The sequence below is a fragment of the Prionailurus viverrinus genome, chromosome D3, assembly GCF_022837055.1.
Source record: "Prionailurus viverrinus isolate Anna chromosome D3, UM_Priviv_1.0, whole genome shotgun sequence".
Lineage (NCBI taxonomy): Eukaryota > Metazoa > Chordata > Mammalia > Carnivora > Felidae > Prionailurus > Prionailurus viverrinus.
In genome coordinates, this window is record NC_062572.1 from 74330041 (window position 1) to 74342320 (window position 12280).

At 37.4% G+C, this 12280-nt stretch overlaps 1 non-coding gene across 1 annotated transcript; it reads left to right on the forward strand.

Annotated features, from left to right (window-relative positions):
* The first annotated feature begins 9957 nt into the window (after window positions 1–9957).
* LOC125149744 (small nucleolar RNA SNORA44) lies at window positions 9958–10088 on the forward strand. The gene has a single exon (XR_007146041.1). It is a non-coding gene; the product is annotated as a small nucleolar RNA SNORA44 (small nucleolar RNA).
* The last annotated feature ends 2192 nt before the right edge of the window (window positions 10089–12280 follow it).

The following is a 12280-nucleotide window of genomic DNA, read 5'->3' on the forward strand; positions in this document are numbered from 1 at the left end:
ATGCTAATCTAAGAACTTGAATTTACCCAGCTGTGAACTACTTTCTGTTTTCCAGATCCCAATTTAATTAACGCTATTTTTATAAAGCAATGAGTGAAAGTTCAGAATTCTAAGAGACACTGAAATCAGATATAAAACTGCCTACTGCCATTTCCATTTGCTGTCTAAAAACATCTGAAATTTAATGTCACCAAACAGAACAACCGCTTACCCTACCCAATCCATCCCTCTCCAGAAAGCTCTTCCCATCTCAATAAATGGCACCACCATCCATCCAGTTGTTTAATCCCAAACCTTAAGTGTCAATCTTGATTCCTCCCTTTCCCTTATTTTCCACTTCCAACGCATCAGCAAGTCCTGACAGCACTACCTCCAACAATTATTCAGGATCCAATGATTTCACATCAGTTTCATGTGTATCACTCAATTCAAGTCTGAGTCTCCCAACTAGAATACAAAAACCTCCTAGCTGTTCTCTTTGCCATGCCTCTTTCCCTCTAACGCTTACTCTCCACAAAGCGGCCACAATGATCTTTTTCTTTCAGATTTATTGAGATGTAATTGACATATAACATTGTGTAAGTTTAAGTTGTACAATTTGTTGAATTGATTCATTTTCACATCACAATATGCTTAACACCATGTGTTAGCTAACACCTCCATCACGTCACATAATTATCATTTCCTTTTTATGATATGAACATTTAAGAGCTACTCTCTAAATAACTTTCAAATATATAATACATTATCACTAACTTACATAATCACATAACTAACATAATCACAATGCTTTGCATTAAATACCCAAAACTTGTTCCTCTTCTAACTACAATGAAGTAACCAAAAAAGAAAGAAAACAGGGGCGCCTGGGTGGCGCAGTCGGTTAAGCGTCCGGCTTCAGCCAGGTCACGATCTCGCGGTCGGCGAGTTCGAGCCCCGCGTCGGGCTCTGGGCTGATGGCTCGGAGCCTGGAGCCTGTTTCCGATTCTGTGTCTCCCTCTCTCTCTGCCCCTCCCCCATTCATGCTCTGTCTCTCTCTGTCCCAAAAATAAATAAACGTTGAAAAAAAAAAAAATTAAAAAAAAAAAAAAAAGAAAGAAAGAAAACAATCCTATTCATAATAGTATCTAAAACAATAAAAGAGGAATAAACTTAATCAAGGAGGTGAAAGAGCTACACACTGGAAACTACAACTATTTGATGAAAGAAGTTGAATAAGACATACAAGAATACAAAAATGGAAAGATATCCCATTCTCATGGATTGTAAGACTTAATATTGTTAAAATGTCCTTACTAACCCAAAGCCATCTACAGATCCAAAGGAATCCTATCAAAATTCCAATTGTATTTGAAATAGAAAAATAGAAATAGAAATAGAAAAAACAATCAAACAATCCTAAAATTTGTACGGAACCACAAAAGATGCTGAAGAGTCAAGGCAATCCTGAGAAAGCAAAACAAAGCTGGAGGTATCATAGTTCCTGATTTCGAACTACACTACAAAGCTATAGTAATCAAAACAGTATGATGTTGACATAAAAACAGATACATATACCAATAGAAGAGAATCAAGAGCCCAAAAATACCCTCACATAACAATCAACTAATATTTAACAAGGGGGACAAGAATACACCATGGGGAAGAAATGGTCTCTTCAATAAATGATGGTGGAAAAACTGCACAGTGACATGCAAAATAATGAAACTGTGCCTATCTTACCCCATACAAAAAATCAAGACAAAATGGATTAAGTATTTGAATATAAGACCTGAAACCATAAAACTGCTAGAAGAAAACATAGGAGATAAGCTCCTTAACATTAGTCTCAGCAACAATTTTTTTGGATATGACACCAAAAGTCAAGTCAACAAAAGCAAAAATAAACAAGTAGGACTACATCAAATTTGAAAACTTCTATACAGCAAAGGAAACCATCAACAAAATGAAATGATAGCCAATGGAATGAGAGAACATACTTACAAATCATGTATCTGATAAGGGGCTAATATTCAAAATATATAAAGAATTCGAACAACTCAATAGCAAAAAGACAATCATCAAAACATGGGCAGAGGAATTGAATATACATTTCTCCAAAGAAGGTACACAAATGGACAACAGTTACACGAAAACGTGATCAACATCACTAATTATTAGTAAAATGATGTTAGAATGGCTATAATAAATAAGACAAGAAATGAAAAGTACTGGCAAAGGTGTGGAGAAAGGAAAACTTTTTGTACTGTTGGTGGGAATGTAAGTTGGTACACATACTACGGAAAACAGTTACTTAAAAAATTAAAAATAGAATTAGCATAATCCCCCTTTCCCATTTCTAGGTATAGAGCCAAAGGAAATGAAAACAGAATATCAAAGAGATATCTGCAGTCTCATGTTTAGCCAAAAATGGAAATAGCTAAATGCTAAATTTCCATCAGTGGATGAATGAATAAACAAGATGTGATGTGATATATATATATATATAATGTCATAATATCATACACATAATATCATAATATGATAATATCATATATATATATATGATACTATTTGGTCATGAAAAAGAAGGATATCTTGCCATTTGTCATAACATGGATGGACCCTGAGGGCTAAGTGAAATAAGTCAAAGAAAGACAAACACTATATGATATCACTTATAAGTGGAATTTGAAAAAGCCAATACCATAGAAATAAAGAATAGAATGGTTACCAGGAACTGGGGAGTGGGAAAACTGACAAGATGTTGGTCAAAGGGCACACTGATCTCTTAAATGTATACCAGATAATGCCATTTTGATGCTTAAAACCAGCCCTTGGCCTCTATAAGATTATTTATTTGGAATCTTGATACCTTGGGGTCTTGAACATGGAGTTGATCATCATGGAGTTTTATTCTTTCAGCTACTTGGCTCCTGGTAGGCTTATTATCGTGGAGAAAAATAATAACCCTTGAAAAATATTCATTAGACAATCTGGATACTCTCTAGACATGTTAATATTAAACCGTCTGATGATTCCTTCTATTATGAGATGTTAACCTCTGAAACAAGAAGGAAAGGGGTTGAGACAGAAATGGATAATGTTACCATGAATTAGTACATCACATTATCTCCTAAAAACCTCCACTTCTGAAAATGTAATTTAAGCAGAATATATGAGTAATTGGAGGAACACAGTTTTAATGTAGAAATTTAGGAGGACTGCTGACAAAAGGTGTGTGTGTGTATGTGTGCACGCGTGTGTATGGTTACACATTGGGTTAAATCATTCTTTCTTTCTCCCTCTATCTCCATTTCTCTCTCTCTGTCTCTCTCCCCTTTTTCTTCCTGTACACATACATACACACACACACACACACACACACACACACACACTCACACTCACACTCACACACACACACACACACGGATATGTTTTCAGATATACCTGTCTTGAAATAACCTAAAGATGGCTTTCAAAGGGATATTCATTGTGAAGCTAACATTGTTTTTCTTTCCAAAATGATTTGTCTTTCTGATGCTGGTGACTCATTTGATTTCATCATTGGGGAAATTAATTTAATGGCTGTTCACAATTCTGCATGACATTGTCTTTGTGTCCTATGGTTCTAGAAAGCACTTTGGCAGCACACTCAGTGGATTGATCTTACTTACATTTTGAGTAGCACATTCCGCTACCATTTGATGATTATGATAACAAAACCAAGAAGGATTATTTAACACTGCCTCATAGTACTTCCCTATTTATCCCTGAAGGATACAGCCTTACAAATAGTCAACAAGCCCAAATACTGCAATGAGATTTAGAAAGCATGAAAATAGCTTCATATGCACCACACATGTGTTGTATCTTTTTCAACCTTACATAGATTATACTTGAGCATCATCACCCATATAATTTCCTATTTCAGGGTTGGATATTTTATGCCCCAACTTCTCTGTGAGAATGTGCTATATCTTTAAAGGTCAAATGCAAAATTGCTCACATTGATAGCTGCCCTTATAAGCTCAGAATTGTACTTCTTGTAATGGGTAGGAATATAGAGAGTCTTTCCATATAAGTGCTTTGAAAGACCTCTCTAATTTTTCATTTACAGTAATTTTCTAATCTACCTATCACAGATAATAATAACTAAGAATTAAGGAGTTTTAGCATGTAGAGAGAGCTTTGTCCCATAACCTATTCACTTCTCTCAATAAACTCCTCTTAGACGATAAAGCTGAGATTTAAATCCACATTTTTTTTATTCTAAGCCCTATGCTCCTTACACTGGAGTTTGTTTACATAAAAGGGTGTAAATTAAGGTCAATGTTTTTAACTTAGTAAAGTGGATGGTATGAAAGCAAAAGATAGGAGACTAAATACCAGAATATTCTACTCAAAACTGAAATACTCAGGGTATGAAACCTTAATCTGTAGAAACTTTAAAAGCCTATCATTTGAAGCAACAAAGTTTTCCATATTCTAGAATGGAGATTTCTTTGAGACTTACTGTTAGTTTGCTCTAAGCCAGCTCTCTGGAAGTATGGGCTATCTATCCAACCAAGTGTTCTTCGGGAAAACACTATCAGCACCATTAATCTAAGTGAAGATGTTTTAGAGCCACTACGTGATACATGAAACAGCATAAGTGACGTATTTAGAAATGGCGGGGGGGGGGGATTTTTTGAGAAGAGGGTAGATTGAAAGGGAATTGTCTTTCTTTGAAAATGAGAAATAGGAAAAATCTTCTTTTCTCATGTAAATATAGATGACACTATATTTTAACTGATGCTAGATCTTGTGGCAATAGTTTTCTTACTAGGTCTTGAGAACTATTTGCAAGAGATGGAGTACAAAGCAGAAAAGCATAATTTACTGATGCCTCCAAACAAACCACACAAAAAGCATAATTAACATTTTCATAGCAATTTAGAGCTTACAAAGAAGGTTTCCTTTTTTAACAAAATATTGTTTCATTGAATAATATAAATGAGGAACGATATCCACTTCTGTGCACTGCAATCTACGAGTTCTGAGAGAGATTCAGTGAGAGGTGGATGTGGTTCTGCAGGCCAGAGCTTCTGATTCTGGATCCTTCTTGCCTGCCACTGAACACAGCGATTGCCCCCATCGATTTAAACAAACCAGAAAAGGGAAACACTTTTTGGCCCTCAACTTTTGAAGGTCCCCAGTGTGTCCTGGCATTTCTACATCTTACCAATTTGTTCGATGACCTTTTTGATAGGCTATGTTGTTTCCGAAAGCAATATTTATTTGGTGTTGGTCAAATACATGTTGAGGAGCAGAGAGGAGGAGACACAGTGGTTCTATTTTTTTCAGAAACTTCCCCTTCTTTCTCAAGCCTATTAGGGAGAGGCCTTAACATGCAGCTCTGGGAAAGATTGCTTTGTCTCTCAGTTTCCAAAAGTACCAGAAAAAGGTGTAAAAATGGGGGGGGGGGTGGAATTAAAGTCCTGGGTTTGAGCAAATTTAAGCAAAGCATACATATTTCAGCTCTTCATTTGTACATCTTTTAGAGACTGGCTTCATTAAATGTAATAGTATGTGTGAGAGTACATTATACTCTGCAGTGTTTACAGTGGCCACTACGACCACAGCCATGGCCACCCTGCCCAAGATCCCTCACTATATACTACAAAAGTAGCTAACAAGTGTCATCTTGCTCACCAGCTCCACTCAATCAGGAGTGGCTTGCTGGAGCTCTGTGTGGAGAAAGTTTCTGAGACTACACCCAGGCACTGAGGGAAAATACAGTAACAGCTCTTATGTGAAGACATTATGAATGGACAATGATCACATAGGTGTCAGACATTGGCCATCTCAGGCATAAATATACCAATTAAAATATTAATAAGGACTCAAAGATCTATCATAGTTCGCAACAATTACATCATCTGTGGCCACTCTGTAGCCCAGAATATAACCACAAGTTTAAAAAATAAAATTTTGTTGAACTAGAATAAACAACCTGGAAAAATTTCTCAATGAGCTTTCTCTCACAATCCAATCTTCTACCAACAACTTTTCCTTAAATTTCAAAGCTAACATTTTCATACCAACAACTTTTCCTTAAATTTCAAAGCTAACATTTTCATATAATTCAAGTTGGAAGGAAATGAAGGGATCATTTTTGCTTTGGTAGCTTCTCACCATCCTTAATCTTGTATCCCCCAAATTAAATTCTAATAAAGCTTGTTCAAATTACTTATTTAAAAAACTCCCCAGGCTATGGGGAGCCTGGGTGGCTCAGTCAGTTAAGTGTCTGACTTCAGCTAGGTCATGATCTCATGGTTTGTGAGTTGGAGCCCCGTGTCTGGCTCTGTGCTGACAGCTCAGAGCCTGGAGCCTGCTTTGGATTCTGTGTCTCCCTCTCTCTCTGCCCCTCCCCCACTCACACTCTGTCTCTGTCTCTCTTAAAAATAAATAAACATTAAAAATTTTTTTCTTTAAACCCCCAGTCTAAAGGAATCAAAATAGCATTAGACGTGCTTATACTTCCTAGCCCTCTTCTCTCAGGATATAGATAGGGCTGCCAATGACATGATCAGAAAGAATGAAGATGGGTACAATACCCACCCCTAATTCTTCGAATTCACCACCCTTATTAACAACACATTAAATGGGGGGAAATAGGGAGAGCAACACAAGAATACCAGCTTTACCCCAGAGTTACAATCTGCCTCTGCAGGAAGGTAATTCAAGAGATTAATTCACTACTGAGATGAAAAACTTGATTTTTTTCTCCCTCTTTTGCTCCCTTACTATCCTTTGCTGTCCAAAAGACCTTTTCTAAGGTTTATGTACAGTTGTCAGATTTTAAGCTGTACTCTTATAGTTGGAAATTAAATTGCAAAACAACCTTTCCCCCCCATCACCCCTGCAAATGTTGGAAATTTGTTCTTACAAAATAATATCCTTTTAAATATAATTTCATCCAATGTGACTTGTTGCAAGTAATTTCTCTAGTGAGAAAAGCCACATATCAGTTCCCTTCCTTGCCTTTGGAAATGTCTTTGCTAACAGAGATGCTCAAAATGACCTTGATGTCAAGTAGTACCTGCTGGCTGATGAAAATTACCTTTGACCTGGATCTCGGGAAGAGAGAGATGCAATGAGCTTGAATTTATTTCAAAGGTACCAATACACATTCCAGAGACTTGAGCAAAAGTGTATGTGGGAGATCTAAAGGAGCTACTAAATTTAGCCCAAGTTCAAACATATGTTCATTTTATACTATCATGCTCTGGCTTTTTTTTTTAATATAAACCAAAGTTTAATTCTGTGCAAATTAAACATAAATATTTTTGATGATGAAAATTTCTCAACCAAACACATTTTGAAGTATGAAGTCAAGTAGAAATAGGTATCTTCACAAATGTTGACATGATTGGGCTATTTATTTTTAATCCCCAGATCCCCAGATTGAGAATGTTTCTACCTTGCTGACCACAGCTATGGATTGAATCAAACTTTTTATACAAATGTATAAAAGTTGCAAATAATATTCCTCAAGGAATTAACAATGGAAGTGGTGAGATGAGTCTAATACACATGAAATGATTAGGGAATAATATGAGTCAGTATAATTAAGTATACTCTGAAGACAACTTTATAGGGAATGAGAAAAATGAAAGACAAACTATCAAAGTCTTCATGGAGATGAAAGAAATACTACATATAGAAAGATTATTAAGATTTGAATTAGTAGATGGGGCGCCTGGGTGGCTCAGTCCGTTAAGCATCCAACTGCAGCTCAGGTCATGATCTTGCAGTTTGTGAGTTCGAGCCCCGCATCGGGCTCCGTGCTGACAGCTGGGACCCTGGATCCTGCTTCAGATTCTGTGTCTCCCTCTCTCTCTGCCCCTCCCCTGCTCATGCTCTGTCTCTCACTCTCTCAAAAATAAACATTAAAAATTTTTAAAAAAAAAGATTTGAATCAGAAGGGCAAGGAAAAAGGGAGAAGAGAGCATTTGCTGAGGTTACTGTCCAAAACTATAATCTTTTTAAGTTGCATTTTATTGATTCTAAGACAATAAAGGCCTTAAATTCCTAAGGTCTTATTTTACATTTGAGTGTCTCAGAAACTAGGATGCAAATTCCAATCAATGCCATGTCTTAGTCTAATTGACATTGATTTTCTATCAAGATGGTACCATAATGGTCCTTAGTGGTTTGTCCTTGGGTTGATGATATCTGATATCCAAAGATACAGAAAACCTATAAACATCTTATAACCTAAATAACAGAAGCAGTAAAGATTGGATGATCTTTTGAATAACACTGTAAGGCTGCATGATCCTGGTTTGTGATTTACCTTTCTTCGATTCCATTACATTCAAACCTGATTCTAGCACCTACCAGGAGCAAAAATGTGCTAGTTATCAGCTCATTGCCTCTCAGTCCCAAATCCACCCTTCCTTGTCTACTGTGATACTGAAACATTTCTCCCCTGCCAGCTGGCACAATGCTAATCTTTGTCAATAGAGGACATGTGAGGGAGCTGGGAGGAGGAAGGTTTTTTCCTCCTGGTTCTGGTGTGTTAATTTTTCCTACTCCTGCTGCACTGGGCTGATAGCCAGGATGCCCAGTGAAACTCACCCCTAATGAGTCTCCTGCGGGTAACTGCCTACAGAAGAACAATTTACAGGCCCCCCAGCTGGCTCTCTGAAGGTGAGGTCTATGATGTGTCCTGCTGGTTTCATACTGTGACTTCCTGGTGACAGAATCCTGGTGATGGTTTCCCAGGAAATTGAATACCATCCCCCTCCCCTGGGAGGCTTCCTGGTGAACATCATTGACACCCCCGCAGACAGATTCCTTCTTTGGGATTAAAATGGATCCCATACACCAATTAGCGTTCTCATTTAAGGCCCAGCAGTGAGAACAAAGTTAAAGGTGTGTGTTTGGATTGGGGTTGGGGGATAAGGAGTAGAATGAATTGACTGGAAAAGCAAGAAGTCAATGAACAGATATATGTGCATGATTGTCAAGGTGTTTCTAATTATCTCAAACCACCTAGAAAGCCCTTCTTGCCTAACTTCTTTGCTCAGAGATGAACCTCATTATCAGAGCAGTCATTGTCTTTTAATCCTGATCCTAGACAGAAGCCATCCTGATGCATTTAGATACAACATAAAAGATCCTTCCACCACTAGCAACTTTTTTCATCCAGGAAACATCCAGATGTTTCAAAAAAACAGATATTTAACACTGGAGAAATAAAACAGTTGTTTGACAGTTGATTTAATGTTTCTTTTTTTCATCCAAATGTTTTAGTATCTCATACATACTTTCTAATTATTTTGGAGCAATATTTCTTTGCACAGCTTGGCATTTTGAAGGTTGTATTGTTTTAACATTGAAAAGTACAATAAATACGAGAGTAAGAAATGAAATGATTTTTTTTCTAACTGAAAAATATATTGAGCAAATTCATGGCTCTAAAGAGAAAGAAAGGATTAGCACAGGTAAATTACTATCATTTTCCTTTATATTTAGACTTTAACTTTCCCTTATATTTGTGGATTAGATTGTAAGATATTTGAACTTCTGAAGGACGTTATAAGGCATTATAAAGTACTATATTACTTTCATAAAATAGTCCCTTCCTTATCCATCACTTTAAAAATAGTATACAAATTAAGGGGCGCCTGGGTGGCTCAGTCGGTTGAGCGTCCGGGTTCGGCTCAGGTCACGATCTCACGGTCCGTGAGTTCGAGCCCTGCGTCAGGCTCTGGGCTGATGGCTCAGAGCCTGGAGCCTGCTTCCGATTCGGTGTCTCCCTCTGTCTCTGCCCCTCCCCCGTTCATGCTCTGTTTCTCTCTGTCTCAAAAATAAATAAATGTTAAACAAATTTTTTAAAAAGTATACAAATTAAGACTAAAATTTCTTGAAATTCTAAACCTCTCCCTGAACATGAAAACTCTTTAATCTTAAAAATAAAATTCTATTCAGCATGGTTCCAAGAGCTGTGGCCAGTTGTGGCCATGGGATCTCCACCTGCATGCAAGAGCAACTTGAAGAGACTCTGACAACACAGGTCAGCATGATACCTACAGCTGTCACTCCCCTTTCTTATAACAACTCAGGACGTGGGCTGGATGCCGCCTACCTGAGTCCAGTCGTTTCCATAAACTTCCATGTAGATGGGTGTATTGAATCAACTTTTTGGATTAGAGAAAAATAAATAAAATAAAGTTCTATTTTACTTACATTATCCTCCTTCAAATAGATAGTTGGCTTACTCATGAATGACCTTGTTTCTATCTGATTCATTTTTTTTTTCATTTCCTGAATTAATTTTTTTGTAAATGGAATGGGTATCAGGATATCATCTCTGGGCCTTCTGTATCCTTATTCTCTTTTCTTTCCCTGTATTTCTTAAAGTCAAAGATAGAAGAACTCAAAAAAAGGCATTTGTGAGTTTGAGGAAAAGACCTGTTTACATTGAACAAGAAGAAGGTTTCATTCAGATACTCTAAAAATAAACTCAGGATGGTTACTTTATCCATTCTTGGGGAGCCATTTTAAGTCCAGAGCCAAGGACAGGAGCAGAAGGCTCTTACTCTGGTTTTATTGTGTTCAGTGTGTTTTGGATGAGCTAAAGCAGGGAAATATAGGCTGATCTTTCCCAGCTGGAGGTCATCGGTGAGATGAGTCAAAATCCAGAAATTCATTTTATACACGCACACACACCACTTTGTGCACATATTCACAAGATATTCACATGTGTAATTCCATTTAGAACTGTACTATATTGCCAATCTTGCCAACACTGTGATATAGACATTCCAATGCTCTAAAAAGGCGTATGAGAACATCACATCTTTTTCCACTGCTTTCTCTAACAAGAATGATGCTGGTGATTCTCTGAATGTAAGAGAGGCAAAAGATACACCCTACCATCTGCTGCACTCGTTAATGAATGTGTTGCCATCACAGAACATAACAATGGGAAAGAACCTTGGAGAATGACTATTTCTTCCATGAAAACTGGAAAATTAAAGGTAAATGGGAGTGGATGATTTTCCCAAGGTCTCCCCAGGAAGTTAGTGGCAGAGCATGAAACAGAATGTCTCTACTCAATGGCTCTTTTGTAGCACAAAGTACAATGGCTAACTAGCTTTTAGTTGTTAACTAAAAACGTGCTCTATCTTCCTTAAGTAATGTTAATATTGTCCAAGGATTTTTTCCTACCTTACTAAGATCATTCTCAAAAAATATTATTTTGTCAAACTATTCAGATTTATTTAGACTTAGATTTCCTTATCACCAATAAGGAAACAATGAGGTGTGCTAATAAGTGTCAGTTGATGAGGAAAGATGAAATGTGATCAATGACTTCTGATGATAAAAATATATATACGAGCAAGTTTGAGATTATACATGCAGAGTTTCTGGAAAGTCCCTGGACATCACCTCTGAACCGGCTTGTCTACTGAAGTAGAAATCCCACTATTAATGGCTCCTTTGAGATATTTAGTTCATACCAAAATCAAAATACTTTCTTATGGGCAGAGAGATTCACAGGAATCAGGAGGGTCATGAGGCAGCACTATGTGTTACAACTCTGTACTCTTGAGCAATTGAGAAAGGATATATACTATCTGTACACAAAAATAGCTAAAATGAGGCAGCAGAATGGGATCATGTCCTAAGTATATTGCACTTACATATGACTTTTTTTTTAATTTTTTTTATCTTTATTTATTTTTGAGAGAGACAGAGACAGAATGTGAGTGGGTTGGGGCAGAGAGAGAGGGAGACACAGAATCCGAAGCAGGCTCCAGGCTCTGAGCTGTCAGCACAGAGCCCGATGCGAGGCTTGAACCCACAAGCTGTGAGATCGTGACCTGAGCCGAAGTCGGACACTCAACTGACTGAGCCACCCAGGCGCCCCACATATGACTTTAAAGAAGCCCCCCTTCTCCCCCCAACACACACACATTCGCACATGCACGTGCGCGCGTGAGCACGCGCGCACACACACATGGAACTCCACTGTCTCATTTAATATTCACAACAAATAAGTCTTTTCACATGTATTAATGTTAAAGAGACTGAACAATATAAGAAGTTGACTATACCCATGAAGCACGTAGGAATACTTCAGAATTCTCCATTGATACCCAATTCACTACCAAGGACTTAACAATAATTTCAAAACACATTTGTTGGCATACCCAAACTTCCGTTGCAGACTCTTCTTTAGTTCATCTCTTCAGTCTAGGTCAGGGTGTGTCAAATGTTAGTATACATAAGAATTACTTGCTAT